This window comes from Palaemon carinicauda, chromosome 40 (assembly GCF_036898095.1).
Source record: "Palaemon carinicauda isolate YSFRI2023 chromosome 40, ASM3689809v2, whole genome shotgun sequence".
Taxonomy (NCBI): domain Eukaryota; kingdom Metazoa; phylum Arthropoda; class Malacostraca; order Decapoda; family Palaemonidae; genus Palaemon; species Palaemon carinicauda.
The window spans coordinates 65,316,641-65,332,441 of record NC_090764.1 but is presented as its reverse complement, the minus strand read 5'-3'; the positions used below and the strand labels follow the sequence as shown (position 1 = coordinate 65,332,441).

The window sequence follows — 15,801 nt, the reverse complement described above, 5'->3', positions numbered from 1 at the left end:
TTGCTAGGATCCTTCTCTTCTTCTGCCTCAACATCTGGAGTATCTGGCCATGATATTGAGTCAACGGCCTTACCACGTTGGAAACCCCGCTTCTCGTCCGTCCAGCGAGGTTAAGCAACGTCGGTTCTGGTCGGTACTTGGATGGGTGACCACCTGGGGACGCCAGATTCTGTTGCCACATCCTCCGAGCCTTCCCTTCAGTTGACTGTGGCAAGACTGAGGAGAGTCGCAGTACCTGTTCTCGGTCAAGCAGAGCTTTCAGCCCTACCTTGGAATGTTTCCTAGTTCTCCTTTCCTCCTTGACCCGTCTATAGTCCGAACGGTCGCCTCAGGATAAGTTCCATGTGGGGCGGTCCAAGTTCCGGTGGTTTCAGGCAATGTTTAACCGGACTTCCTGGCCCCTATGGGACCAGCGGAACTATTAGACCTGCAATGGGTGTTGACCTATGGAACCTCTTGATGGTAGTGAATATTCTCGTCCTTTCCCCACATTCTTGATGCTGTTCTCGGACTCGTCAAAGAAAAGGGGGGGGGGGGCATGTTCCGGTCCAGGCCTATGGTCAGGACCTGAAGGATACCTCTCCATCATTCAGGCAGGCTCAGGGGCCGTAGTCTGGCCCCTCTACAGAAACTACAGCTCCTGCCGAGTCGCTCCGTGCGCGTCGACTTCATGATTCTGGCGTGTTCTAACCAGCAGGGGACGCATTTTCACACCTTCACATCTTGCAGTAGAGATACCGAGATGATTGAGATACTCTCAATACCACCATCGGCTCTCTCATTCCAGGCAGAGGAATGTTCTCTCCGACTATCCGAGCAGAGCCTCGTAGAGAGAGTGTACCTGGGGGTGTTTGGCCTTGAGTAACCAGCAAGTCCTGGTCTGGGGGACCTGATCGCGACAGCTTGGAACCTCAAGCTTCCGCTGTTCTTCCCCCCAGTCTCAGACCCCGAGACTCTGGCAAGATGCATTCCGGTGATGGTGGGACAACTTCGACGCCTGCGTCTTCCCTCCTTTTTGTCTGTGGACAATGGGTCTCAACAAGACCAGGTTGTCTGTCAACCTTTCAATGGGAGAGCTCCTCTGGGACTATGCGCAGAACGGTTTCTGGACCCTCTGCTTCCCCTGACGGAACTCCCGGGAGAGCTTCTTCCACGGCGCAGACTACTCAAACAACCACACTGCAACATCTTTCCCGAACCAGGGCGTCACCTCGGTTTCATGCCGGGAGACTCTACGCCTCCTCCTCAAGAAGAGACAACCCGCTACAGTCGCGGGACAGAGGTTGCGTCATCTGCGATAGTCATCCGCAGGGTCTTCCAAGCAAAGTGAAGAGTCTTCGGTGGTTGGTGCCGTGGGAGATATACCTCTTCCCTTGAGGCCTCTTCTCCAGCAATAACGGTCTTATTGCCTTTCGGCGGGAGGAAACTCCTTTCCGCTCTCGGCAATGAAGCCTGTCGCTCAGCCTTTCCCTGACCTTCAGGCTTAAAGGAATAACTTTTTCCTGCCCGCTGGATCTTTCCTCGCTCATGCGAAGCTACGATCGTCCCTGCCATAGTCAGAGGAAGACCTCCAACTTGGAGCATGGCTCGGACTTTTTAGTCCCTTATGAGATCTTCTCAAGACCCTTTACGACAGGCCTCGGATTGTATTCCATCTTGGGTCTCCTGCTCACTCTGGCCGCGGCCAGTGTGTAAGCAATCTTCTTGGTCTCCTACGACTCCGCCCTTTCTAAGGAATAGGGGAAGGCAACATTCAGGTTTGCTCCTGAGTTGTTGGCTAGACTCAGAATCTTGGGGCCCGGCCCTTCGGTCCAATTCCTTCAAGATTTTGAGTCTCCATTCTGTATCTGATGTCCCAAGACCTTCTCTTTCTTGCCAGTAAAGGAATCGAGAGGTTAGCTTTGGGAACAGCTGCAGTTTGTCCTCAGTTGCAGCCGATTTGGGAGCACAAGGAGGACACGGGGGAGAGTCACCAGTATACCTCTTCAGCCCGGACTCAAGGACATTCATCTCGACCTGTCTCCAGACCCTTCCCCGTCACGTCGCCCTACAGCACGATGTTGGATACATCGCAACGTCCCTCGCCTTCGAGTAATACTACTCTGTGACGCGGGTGCTACAGGCTGGAGTCTGGAAGCGTCTAATGACCTTCGCAGCCCGCTTCCTGCAGGGCGTGACCCACAGGAGTCTCGATACGTTTTCTATCGCTCTGTGGTGGCTACACAACAGCTGGTCTAACCTCAGGCTCCTTTTTGGACAGGTAGCAGAAGGTTGAGGGCATTGTTATTAGGTTTTGGTCTGCATGAACGAAAGAAGTATGTCTGGCCCTTATTTCTTTCTTCATCATCCCCTCTACGGGGAAGTAGCATCCTGGTCTCTGCATAGCTGACTTCAAACCTCTGCAGGTAAACTATGCTTCCTTGTGTTCCGAGTATTGAGTCAATACTGTCGTGTCCCCCATTCCCTGACGAGGTGGTATTGGGAATGTCCTAACCCAGAGTTCCTTCTGGAACTCCAGGTCAACTGCCTAGGACGGGTCACACTTCTTCCTTCACACACAAGCTTATGTAGGCCACACGGTTCCTTGCGGAGCAAGGAACTTGTGAGGTGCAGGGACTCCTTTTCTCGAGTGCGACTCACTCGGATTCTGAGTCCCCGGAATCCAGACATAGATGATTCTATCTTCGATTGTCTTCTTACCATTATGGCTAAGATACAAGAATATGATAGAAAGGCTTCTTTTGTCTTTGTTGGTGATTTTAATGCTCACCATAGGGAGTGGTTAAGTTCTATCTCTCCTACCGATCGCCATGGCTTAAGAGCTTTAGACTTTGCCTCTGAATCAGGCTGTGAGCAAATCATAAATGAAGCTACTCACAGGTCTGGTAATTGCTTGGACCTCGTATACACTGACTCCCCTGGCGTTATAACTAGTAAGGTTGGTTCTCCAGTCGGGACATCTGATCATGCCTTGATTTCATTATTAGTGAAGACTGAGCAGCCTGTCCCTGATATATCATATTCTTGTAAAATTTATATGAAATCCCAAGCAGACTGGAATGGGATTTTACATGATCTTTTGTGCTTGAATTGGTCACAATTATATAATAGTATAGATCCTGTTGTCCCTTTGAATGAGAATCTAGTCAACATAATTGATAGGCGTATCCCTTCTCGTGTGCTAAGGTACCGAGTGAAGGACAAACCGTGGTTCAATGATGATTGTAGACGTGCTTATTTGGAGAAACAGGAGGCCTATCATCTTTGGAAGGGGAACAGATCAGATTTGACCTGGAACAACTATACTCAGCTTCGAGCTTTTGCTCAGAGAGTTTATGCCTCAACTGAAAAGGAGTACAATTTAACCATAAAAGAAACACTTTCTGGTACAACTCAGGAACATAAATGGTGGTCTACCCTTAAATCTGCACTCTTTGGTGTAGATGCAACAGTTCCTCCTTTACTTAAACCAGATGGCTCAGTCACTCACTGTCCAAAGGAAAAGGCAACCCTTTTGGCTGATGTTTTTGACAGTAAACAGAGTAATGAAAAACTTGAACTTCCTCATTCCTGTTTTCCTGAGGCTAAACTAACTAGTTTAGCTTTTCGATCTCGTGAGATTAAAGCTCTGTTGATGGACCTTGATGCTTATGGAGGTGTAGACCCAAATGGTATTTTTCCTTTGTTTTTTATAAAGACAGCAGATTTCTTAGCTCCAAAGTTATCTGTTATTTTGCGCAAGTTAGCAAGAAGAGGAGCTTTTAGCACTAGTTGGAGAATTGGTAATGTTACTCCTCTATGTAAATGTGTTTGTGGTAGCTCAAGTCCCACTGATTACCGCCCAATTTCCATAACTCCCATTTTATCTAAAGTTTTTGAACGTCTTCTGGCAAAACGTCTTAATAGGTTTGCTGAAGGTAATCATCTACTCCCTAGTTTGCAATTTGGTTTTCGTAAAGGCCTTGGAGCATGTGATGCCCTTCTTACAATCTCCAATGCTGTACAGAAATCCCTTGATTGTGGTCGGGAAGTTCGTATGATTGGCCTTGATTTTAGTGCTGCCTTTGACCGTGTTAATCATGAGGCCCTTGTTTTCAAACTGAAACAGTTGGGAGTGGGTGGGTTGTTTCTTAGCATTATTATTGATTTTTTAAGTAATAGATCTCAAAGAGTTGTTGTTGATGGGCACCATAGTGATTATAGGAATGTGATATCCGGTGTTCCACAGGGTAGTGTTCTTGGCCCATTACTTTTCATACTATATACACATGACATGTGGTTTGGCCTAGAAAACAAGCTTGTTGCATATGCAGATGATGCTACTCTCTTTGCATCAATTCCATCCCCTGAATGTAGATCTAGGGTTGGTGAATCCCTTAATAGAGATTTAGCTAGAATTAGTGCATGGTGCAAATTATGGGGTATGAAGTTGAATCCTAACAAAACTCAAAGTATGATTGTAAGTAGGTCAAGGACGGTGGCTCCTCAACATCCGGATCTCAGTATTGATAATGTTTCTTTAAATATGTATGACTCTTTCAAAATTTTAGGTGTGATTCTCGACAGTAAATTTACTTTTGAGAAACATATAAGGTCTCTGTCTTCTTCAATTGCACAAAAAATAGGCTTATTGAGAAAGTCTTTCAAGATTTTCGGTGATCAATCTATTCTGAAGAAGTGTTTTAATTCTTTCATTCTACCTTGTTTTGAGTATTGTTCTCCTGTTTGGTCTTCAGCTGCTGATTCTCATCTTAATTTGTTGGACAGAAACTTACGGTCTATTAAATTTCTTATTCCTGATCTAGATATTAATCTCTGGCACCGTCGTTCAATTAGTTCATTATGCATGTTTCATAAGATTTTTCATAACTCTGACCATCCTTTACATTCAGATCTCCCTGGACAATTCTATCCTGTTCGTAATACTAGGCAGGCAGTTAATTCTAATAGCCAGGCCTTCTCCATCACGAGGCTCAATACTACGCAGTACTCTAGAAGTTTTATTCCAGCTGTTACCAAGTTGTGGAATGATCTTCCTAATCGGGTGGTTGAATCAGTAGAACTTCAAAAGTTCAAAGTTGGAGCAAATGCTTTTTTGTTGACCAGGCGGACATGAGTCTTTTTATAGTTTATTTATGACATATTTGTTTTTGATGCTGTTAATAGTTTATTTATGACATGTCTGTTTTGACGTTGTTACTGTTTTTAGAATGATTTATTGTTAATTTATTCTCTTCATTTATTTATTTCCTTATTTCCTTTCCTCACTGAGCTATTTTTCCCTGTTGGAGCCCCTGGGCTTATAGAATCTTGCTTTTCCAACTAGGGTTGTAGCTTGGATAGTAATAATAATAATAATAATAATAAAGCCAAAGCCAGTATGGCTGGGGACTTTCCACCCTACCTAAGGGGTAAGTCACCCAATGTAAATAGCGTGGTTTGTATTTTGGTTACGGAACAAATGACAAATTCGAAGATAATTTGTATTTTTCCTAACCATACAAACCTTAGCTATTTACACATATTTGCCCGCCAGCCCTGTCCCCCAAGACAAGTCCTACATCTAAGTGAAAGTGAGTATTCACCTGTGTGTGAGGGGGGGGAGGGGTAGCTAGCTACCACTCCCCTACCCCCCGGCTAACTAGCACGGTGGTAATACACCCTCGTTAAATTCTATTGGCTCGCCATTTCAGCTGCACTAAAAGGTAAACCCAATGTAAATAGCTAAGGTTTGTATGGTTAGGAAAAATACAAATTATCTTCGAATTTGTCATTTTACTAATATTATTCTAGAGTGCACATTTCTTCAGACCAATGGCATGGCTATATGATTTAGGTACAATTTCTTTTTAATTTAAGTAAGCCGTAGAAACATTAGGAGAAAAAAATCAGCCAAAAAAAAAAAAAACTTCAGGCTGGAATGGGAAACAACTGATATGAAGAAGTGTTTGTTCCGTAACTGGAATACAAACCTACGCTATTTATTAGGGGTGTATTGCTTTCTGCGAAGCTGAAATGACGAGCCATTAAAATTTAGTGAGGGTTAACTACCTACACCGCTAGTTAGCGGGGGTTAGGGTGGGTAGCTTGCTACTACTCCCACTCACACACCGGGGATTTAGCTCTCTTTACTTTTGGCTCGGATGGAGAGTGGTTACATCCGCTCTTCTTCCTCGCCTCTTATGGACTGCCATTAATTTTTGTCTTTTAACTTACTTTTTCTAATATGTATACAGTATATATATAATATAATATATGAAAACCTTCTTAATGTATATATATATATATATATATATATATATATATATATATATATATATATATATATATATATATATATATATTTATATATATATATATATATATATATATATAGAAATGTTGTAAGCTTCCTTTTCAGTGTTTGTGCTGTGCGTGTGATACATATACGGCAGGTCCTCAAGACACTTGCGCAAGGCCAAGAAACCTTCCCTTCTGACCTCTCCCCCCCCCCCTTGTCCATCGGTCTTCCCCGTCGACATATAACCTACCGTTGACTCGGCCGCCACCGCAGGGGAATCGTCATTGTTTGGACCCTCCTTGTTCAACTGTTGCCTTTGCCTTTCCCTCTTCTTATGGGGAACATATGGATTACTGAGGGAAGGGAGTGAGGCTTCTTAGAGATCGACTACGGTCTTTCTCTTCTCAAGACTGTTCACCTTTCATGGGCCTCCGACAGTGTACTAATGGGGGGAGCAACTTTCTCGTTCGCGGGTTGGTTGCGCTTCCGATTATTTGTCTCAATTAAGTGAATTTATAATTGATTGTCATTTTAACTTTTCAGCTTCTTCTCCTTGAGGAACACTTCCCTTCGGAGGATCAGTGGTTTTTCCTATTAGTGAATATTTTTACCAGGTTTAAATAATTGTAATTCTTGTTTTATTACAGTTACTCTCCGCTCCCCTTCTGTCGATGTCGACTGGGGAAGGGAGGGTGTAATACTTATTTTATGTTTGTTCCCTCGGTGGTCCCTCTTTCCATCGCGGACTAGGTGTTCCTTCCTAGGGAATTTTCTGTTACATAATTTATTTTATTTTTCCTCAGTTAGCGATGCGGTTTTCTTTGTTCAACTAAGAGTGCCGACGAAGCAGAGCAGTTCTGTTCATGCCTGTGGAATCTGCTGTCACTGCCGTCCCTCAGAGGATGTCATCATGGGCGTCATCCCTTCTCTTAGAAGTACGCCCGTGGCAACACCTGATAAGCACTTCATCTTCGAGGAACTAGCTCCGGCTACGCTTCCTCAGGTAGCGCTCGTCAGATCATCTTAGAGCGCTACCAGGAGGTTCGCCTCCAGGGGTTGGACAACTTTCCCTTCTGAGGTAGAATTTCCTCCCCAGGTGTAAGGTTGTTTCTCCCTTCCGAGGGAGAACTTCCTTCATCTTCATCACTTCATCGATTCCGACTGCTGTTACTGTCTTTGCCTAGACTACAACTCCCCCTTTGCTGAGTCTCTCTTCCTTCGGGGGTGGAGCCTAGTCTTAGGCAAGTCTCTCCTGCTAAGTGATGACCTCTCTCGTTCGCGAGACTCCTCTTCCGAGGATTGCTATTGGGCTTCATGGGCATCATCTGTTCCTGAACCTTCTCCTGATGATGCTACTGTGGATGTTCGCCCTTCCAAAGGGCACATCCCAGTTCCTGATCATCCTACCAGCTGACCTGCCGACCTACCAGCGCAACCTCGCGCTGCAGCTAGTCCTTGGACTTCGGTTATGGACTCTTCTGTGGATCGTTCACGATCCCAATTGTTGGATGTTCGCCCTTCCAAAGGGCACGTCCCAGTTCCTGATCGTCCTACCAGCTGACCTGCCGACCTACCAGCGCAACCTCGCGCTGCAGGTAGTCCTTGGACTTCGGTCGTGGACTCTTCTGTGGATCGTTCGCGATCCCAATTGTTGGATGTTCGTCCTTCCAAAGGGTACATCCCAGTTCCTGATCGTCCTACCAGCTGACCTGCCGACCTACCAGCGCAACCTCGCCACAGAGAGCAAAGTTTGCCAGCGCACCAATCAATCTACGATCACCGGCGCAACACAACTTCGGTCTCCTACTCGCCAATTATCTCCTGCACCTGCGCGCCAGTGCTCTCCTACGCGCCAGCGCTCCCCTGCGCACCAGTATTCTCCTGCTCTCCATCACGCTCCCGTGCGCTTGCGTCATCGTTGTCCTACACGCCAGCGCTCTCCTGCGGGCCAACGATCTCTGCTCACCAGCGTTGGCCTGCGTGCCAGCAGTCATCCGCGTGCGCTAGCAGTCTTCCATGCGCGCCATCGTTGTCCTATGCGCCAGCATGCCAACAAACTCTGCGCGCCAGCAGTCATCCGCGTGTGCTAGCATTCTTCCGTGTGCGCCAGCAGTCTTCCGCGTGTGCTAGCATTCTTCCGCGTGTGCTAGCATTCTTCCGTGTGCGCCAGCAGTCTTCCGCGTGTGCTAGCATTCTTCCGTGTGCGCCAGCAGTCTTCCGCGTGTGCTAGCATTCTTCCGTGTGCGCCAGCAGTCATCCGCGTGTGCTAGCATTCTTCCGTGTGCGCCAGCAGTCTTCCGCGTGTGCCATTGTTGTCCTACGCGCCAGCGAACTCTGCGCACCAGCGTTCGCCTGCGCGCTAGCAGTCATCCACGCATGCCAGCAGTCATCCGCGTGCGCCAGCAGTCATCCGCGTGCGCCAGCAGTCATCCGCGTGCGCCAGCACTCTTCCGCGTGTGCCAGCACTCTTCTTCGCGCCCCATCAGTCCTCCGCACGCGCCAGCATTTTTCCCGCGCGCACCAGCAGTCTTCCTCGCGCCCGTGCCAGCAGCCTTCCTCGCGCGCCAGCTGCCTTCCGCGCGTGCCAGCAGCGTTTCGCGCGCACTAGCAGCCTTCCGCGCGCGCACCAGCAGTCTCCCGCACGCGCCAGCAGTCTCCCGTGCGCACCAACAGTCTCCCGTGTGAGCGCTCCAGCAGTCTCCCGTGTGAGCGTGCCAGCAGTCTCCCGCGCGCGCGCCAGCAGTCACCTGCTCGTTCATGGCAGCAGCAACCAAACAGGAGAACAGTACTCAAAACAAGTTAAAATGATAGAATTAAAACACTTCTTAAGAATAGATTGTTTCTCTGAAAATCTTAATAAAACTTTTTCAATAATCCAATTTTTTGTGGAATTGAAGAAGAGACAGTTATAATTTGTATATCAAAAGTAAATTTGCTGTCAAGAATCACACTTAATATTTTAAAAGTCATACAAAGTTAAGGAAACGTTATCAATGCGGAGAACTAAATGTTGAGGAGCCACTGTCCTCCACCAATCATACTTTGAGTTTTGTTAGGATTCATCTTCATACCCCATAGTTTGCACCATGCACTAATTTTAGCTAAATCTCTATGAAGGGATTCAGCAACCATAGATCTACATTCAGGAGATAGAATTAATGCAAAAAGAGTAACATCATCTGCATTATTTAAAAATCCAGTAATGATACTAAGAAAAGACCCATCCATTCCCAAATGGGACGGTTGTCCCCTCGTTAAATGTTTTATAGCTGTATGCCAGCTTACATTAACATCTACCTCTATTTATAGTAAAGAACTCAGGTTTGCAGTTAGGAAAAATACAAATTATTTCCAAATTTGTCATAAAATTTGCTTTTAGTTTTAGCATCAAATAAATACAATGATGGATAGCAGGTTTTTTTTCTTTTCAGGCTTATTTAGGAGGTGGGAAGACAATTCTATATCTTGACTTATTTTTAGAATTAATTATTTTAAGAATTAAATGTTGGATTTAATTTTCCAACAAGGTGATGATACGTCAGAGAAAAGATTCTTTGTACTGCGAGAGCTGTAAAGTTTTATTCATACAAGAATGAAATATTAGAATAATATTATCCTGATTGGTTTGTAAATTTTAAATATTAAACTTAGCCGGTGAATATATAATAGCTGACGTCTCCGACGGCTCGACAGATTCCAAAAACTCGCGAGCGATCGCCATGAAGGTTGCGGGTGTGCCCACCAGCGCCGACTATCAGCCAGATACCGCATATACTTGTAAACAGCTCCAGTTCTTCTCTGTCGGTTTCATCGACAAGTCGATTCCACTCGCTTTATGACCTCGAGTTTTCTACCGAATTGGTGAAGTACTTGGTTTTGGTTTTATTGCTTTCGCCGTGTTGGATTATTCAATACTATCTTCAAAAGAAATGCTTTTGAAAGGAGAGTAAAAGTGTTTTGCCCTTGCTTTTTTATCTCTGGTTTTTCCATAGAGTAAAGATGGCCGACCCTTCCCTCAGTGTACGGAAGTGTGTTTTTAGGCTTTTAGTATTTATTTTATCACGTTATAAATTATTGTTGATAATTATAGATTTTCCTCTATATATTTTATATCTCACCCGCCTTTATTAGGCCTCTTCGATTAGCTTTCCATTTATACTAAACATCAAGATAAATTTTATGTTTTGTTTATATGCGGCCTTTACCTATTCCTCCCCTAGTCCGAGATGTACGCGGTCCTAACTTGGAAACCGAAGTTAAACAACGTTGAGCCCATTCAACTTTTATTTTCGTTAAGTTTAAATCATTTGCTCTGTAAGAGTTATGAAATTAATATTTTTTAGAAAATATTTTTAGAAAGATATTCTTTGAATAGTCTTCGTGCTGTTTTTTCAAAGATGAACTAACGTTTGGTTTATTTATGCGACGCAGTTTGCGCTCTATCGTTACGATAGAGAAAGAGAGAATCACGGTTTCACTTTGCAGAAAGAGTAAATCGATTTTGACGTTTTGTTCATTCTTCTTTCAAACTGAAGTGTTTTAAATACTAATTTAAAGGAACTTGTTAATTTTCAATTTCTTAGTCCTTTCAGTTTTTTCCTTTGGTCAAATAACCTGTTTATTGACGAAGGGTGAGTGGGCAATTCTCTTGTGTGTGACAAGAGAGAGAGAGAGACGGAGAGAGAGAGAGAGAAAGAGAGAACGATCCGATCTTTATTCTCGTCCCAAGTAAGGAGTTTGGGAGCGAGTAACGTTGTTCTCGATTCAGTTTTTTACTCTCGTCCCAAGTCTCTGTACGGGGAGAAAGGATAAAACGTTTTTAGTTTTTATTCTCGTCCCAAGGCACTGTACGGTGAGAGATTGAAAACGTAGTCTTTAGTGAACTAGAAGTTTAGTCTCCTCCCCAGTCACTGATCCTTTTTAACTTTATATATTTCCGTTTTATTCGATATATATGTATATGTTTTTTTGATTTTTGCATGTGTGTTTCATTTTGTACTAATGTGCTTACATTATACGACTCATTTCGCAATTATAACCTTTTGATGTAAGGGAGAATTGCGTGCTTCAGGTAGATATCAGTTTTATTCATGCCTAATGTGAAATTCTTGAAAAATACGATATCAGTGAAGTGAGTGCCAGAAAACATGTGCTGTGTTGCGGAGGGTTCGTTTGTTCGTGCTTGTCACTTGCCTAGTCCGAGACCTCTTTCAGGCTCCCATGCACCAGGGAGAAGGAATGTCGTAGGACCTAAGGGAGTGAGGAGTGTAAACCAACGAACAGACGTTCCCTCAAAGGTATCAGACGTTGCTCGACAAGCACGTCCTTGCCATAAGACAGGAGAGACGAAGTTTCTCCTCGTCATCCGAAGACTTTTCGCAAAAGAAACCTTGGCGCAAGGTTTCTAGACCCTTTAAGCGAAAGTCAGTCCCTTCAGGACAGGTCCAGCGTCCTGGCTGTAGCCATGGGGACAGCTCTGACCCTTTGCAGTCGTCGGAAGACGGTTCGCCTATTAAACGCAAGCGTAACACGGGGTCCGAGGGTAGCGGTAAAGGCAATGTTTTGCCAACACAGACGTTACCGTCGTCTCGGCCCGTTCCGACTCCCGTTGATCCTAAATGGGTTGTCCTGCAGGACATACAGAGTAAGCTTGCCTCCCTTATGGAGAAGTATGACGTTGAGCAGGTTCACGATGAACCTTCGCTTTCTAGTCGCCGTTACGCTAAACGAGACTCTGGCCGTCAGCCGCCCAAACGAGCATTTACTCGTCCTTTAGACGTTATGAAACGTGATGTCGGTAGTTTGTCACGTCAGTCACGTGACTTGGATCCTCACTCGCTGCAGTCCCGTGTTGACTTTCAGCTGCTGCCGCAGCCTCGTGTTGACGTTCAGCCGCTGCCACAGTCTCATGTTGACGTTCAGGACGTTCGCCAACCAGCTCAGTTGCCTTGTTTTGACATTGAGCGTCAAGCACCGCAGTCAAGGGTTGTTTTTACTGCTCAGTCTAGGCAGTCAAGGCAGTCTCGACTTGACGTCGAGCGTCCATCAACTCCTGTTGTTGTTGCTGGTCAGTCCTTTCAGCAGCGACATGACGTCGCTTCCTTGACTGCTACTGCTGCTCCTTTGCGTGTGGACTTTGCCTGTCAAGCATTGCCACCGCGGCAGGTCTCTCCTTTTCATGAGACTCGGCAATTGTCGGACGAGGTTCCTTCAGATGAGGAAGTTGCTGATCCCCCTCCTACTGATATTCCTTAGGGGACTTTGTCAGACGGAGAGGAGCCTAAAGCTTCTCAGCCCTCTATGGACTTTAAAAAAAAAAAAATCATGCTGATTTTTAAGGATCTTTGTCCGGACCATTTTGTAACTGCTGCTCCTCGTTCGCCTTCGTCAGAGTTTACACTAGGCCTAGCTACTTCGAAGCCGTTGTTTTCTAAGCTAGTGCTCTCTCGCTCTTCTAAGAGAGCTTTACGTTTGCTAGGCGACTGGTTGATCACCAGGAGGAGTTTGGGGGAGACAGCCTTTGCTTTCCCTCCTTTTTAAACTGGCTTATAGAGCGAGCGTCTGGTATGACACGGGAGAAGTTCTCGGCTTGGGAGTTCCTGCCTCTGCCCAGGGAGACTTCTCAAGCCTCATAGACTCTCCCTGTCGCCTGGCCATGAGACGCTCCAAGATTTTATGGTCGGCTTCAGAGCTAGACCATCTCCTGTTAGGAGTTTTTCGAGCGTTTGAAGTTTTGCTGTACAATTATGTCATGCATAAACAAGGCTATCAGGGATGGCTCCAATGATCTGGCAGCCACGTTCACTGCAGGAGTACTTAAGATGTAAGTGCGCTCAATGTGTTCATTGTCAAGACAAACTTCACGATGAAGACTACCAAATCTGTCTCGGCAGCATTAAGGGAAGGCGACTGGATGGTCTCTCTCGACCTTCAGGATGCATACTTCCACATCCCGATTCATCCAAACTTTCAACAACATCTGAGGTTTGTGGACGGGAAAGTAATGTACCAATGTCGAGCACTGTACTTTGACCTCATTCCTGCTCCTCTTGTTTTTACAAGGCCCTTGCAAAATGTAGCAAGCTTTCTACATTTTTTGAGGATTCAGAGCCTCCCTTTATTTTGACGACTGGCTAATCAGGTCGTCGTCATTATATCGTTGTCTGGAGAGCCTCTAATGGACATTAGACCTAACCAAGGAGCTAGGTCTCATAGTGAACGTAGAAAAGTTGTAACTTTCAGTACCCCATCCCAGACTATTCTTTATTTGGGAATGGAGATACAGTGTCTGATTTTTCGGGCCTTTTCGTCTCCCGCAAGAATGGAACAAGCTCTGTTAAAAGTCCTTCACTTGCAAGAGAAAAACAGTTGCTCTGTAAGAGTTTGATCTAGCCTCGTGGGAACTCTTTCATCGCTGGAGTAGTTTATCTCTCTGGGGAGACTCAACCTATGCCCTCTCCAATTTCACCTAAACCATTGGAACAAGGAGAAGGGCTTAGAGAGTATCTCTTTCCCAATCTCCAACTCAGTCTAGACATGTCTGACTTGGTGTGACAGCAACATCAGACTTCGAGAAGGTCTTTCTCTTGCGATCAAGAACCCAAACCATGTGTTGTTTTTAGATGCATCGGATTTGGGTTAGGGAGCTCCACTGGACAGTCTGGAATGCTCGGGTCTTTGATCCACGGATCAGAAGGAACTCCATTTAAGGCAAGTAACATCTCTCCTTTGGCGAGATTTGTGCAAGGAAAATGAATGTCTTGGCGGACGGCCTCAGCAGAAGAGGACAAGTCATCTCCATGGAGTGGACGTTGCATAAGACTGTGTGCGAGAAGCTATGGATAACATGGGGTCAACCCACCATAGATCTTTTTGCGACTTCTCTGACAAAGAGGCTCTCGACTTACTGCTTTCCAGTTCCAGATCCAGAGGCAGCCCACATAGACGCTTTCCTGCTGGACTGGTCTCACCTGGACGTTTATGCCTTTCCACCTTTCAAGATCCTAAACAAGGTGCTGCAGAAGTTCACCTCTCACGAAGGGACCAGGTTGACTTTGGTTGCTCAACTCTGGCCCGCGAGAGAGTGGTTCACAGAGGTACTTCAATGGCTGGTAGACGTTCCAAGGAGTCTACCTTTAAGGATGGATCTCTTACGGCAGCCCCACGTAAGGAGTCTTCATCAAAGCCTCCCCGCACTTCGTCTGACTGCCTTCAGACTATCGAAAGACTCTCAAGAGCTCGAGGATTTTCGAAGGAGGCAGCCAGAGCGATTGCGAGAGCTAGGAGAGCATCTACCATCAAGGTCTACCAGTCGAAGTGGGAAGTCTTTAGAGACTGGTGCAAGTCATCATCCATTTCCTCTTCCAGTACCTCTGTAGCCCAAATTGCAGACTTTCTCCTGCATCTGAGAAATGTTTGCTCCCTCTCTGCTCCCACTATTAAGGGCTACAGGAGCATGTTGGCTTCTGTGTTCAGACAGAGAGGCTTAGATCTGTCCAATAATAAAGATCTCCAAGATCTCCTTAAGTCCTTCGAGACCTCTAAGAAGCGTCGTATGGCAACTCCTGGATGGAACTTAGATGTGGTCCTAAGGTTCCTAATGTCCGACAGGTTTGAGCCATTACATTCAGCCTCCCTGAAGGATCTCGCCCTCAAGACGCTTTTCTTAGTGTGCTTGGCTTCGACTAAAAGGGTCAGTGAGATCCATGCCTTCAGTAAAAACATCGGCTTTTCTACAGATAAAGCCACATGTTCACTTCAGCTTGGTTTCTTGGCCAAAAATGAACTCCCTTCTCGTCCTTGGCCTAAGTCGTTTGATATACCTTGCCTGTCAGAGATCGTAGGCAACGAGCTTGAAAGAGTACTGTGTCCAGTTAGAGCTCTTAAGTTTTATTTAGCTCGTACCAAATCCTTACGAGGTGGATCTGAGGCCTTGTGGTGCTCAGTTAAGAAGCCCTCATTGCCTATGTCTAAAAATGCTTTATCGTATTTTATTAGATTTTTAATCCGAGAGGCTCATTCTCACTTGAGTGAAAAAGATCGTTGCTTGCCTAAGGTCAAGACGCACGAAGTAAGAGCTATAGCAATTTCCGTGGCCTTTAAGCAAAACAGATCTCTACGAAGTATTATGGACGCGACCTTTTGGAGGAGCAAGCCGGTGTTCGCTTCATTTTACTTAAAAGACGTCCAGACTCTTTATGAGGACTGCTACACACTGGGTCCATTCGTTGCAGCGAGTGCAGTAGTGGGTGAGGGTTCTACCACTACATTCCCTTAATTCCAATATCCTTTTAATCTTCTCTTGAAATGTTTTTAATCTTGTTTTGGGTTGTACGGAAGGCTAAGAAGCCTTTCGCATCCTTTTTGATTTGGCGGGTGGTCAAATGTCATTTCTTGAGAGCGCCCAGATTAAGGGTCTTGATGAGGTCCTGTTGTATGGGTTGTCGCCCTGGATATAACAGCTCCTGGGAGTCTTTCAGCATCCTGAGAGGATGGCTGGGCTTCGTGAGGAAAGCGGACTA

The 15,801-nt window shown here is 45.6% G+C and overlaps 1 protein-coding gene and 1 pseudogene across 2 annotated transcripts in view; both read left to right on the top strand.

Annotated features, from left to right (window-relative positions):
• LOC137631830 (UDP-GalNAc:beta-1,3-N-acetylgalactosaminyltransferase 2-like) overlaps window positions 1-15,801 on the top strand; it is an 85,054-nt gene that overhangs the window by 9,077 nt on the left and 60,176 nt on the right. The window lies entirely within an intron of this gene.
• Window positions 60-178, top strand: LOC137632091 (5S ribosomal RNA; annotated as a pseudogene).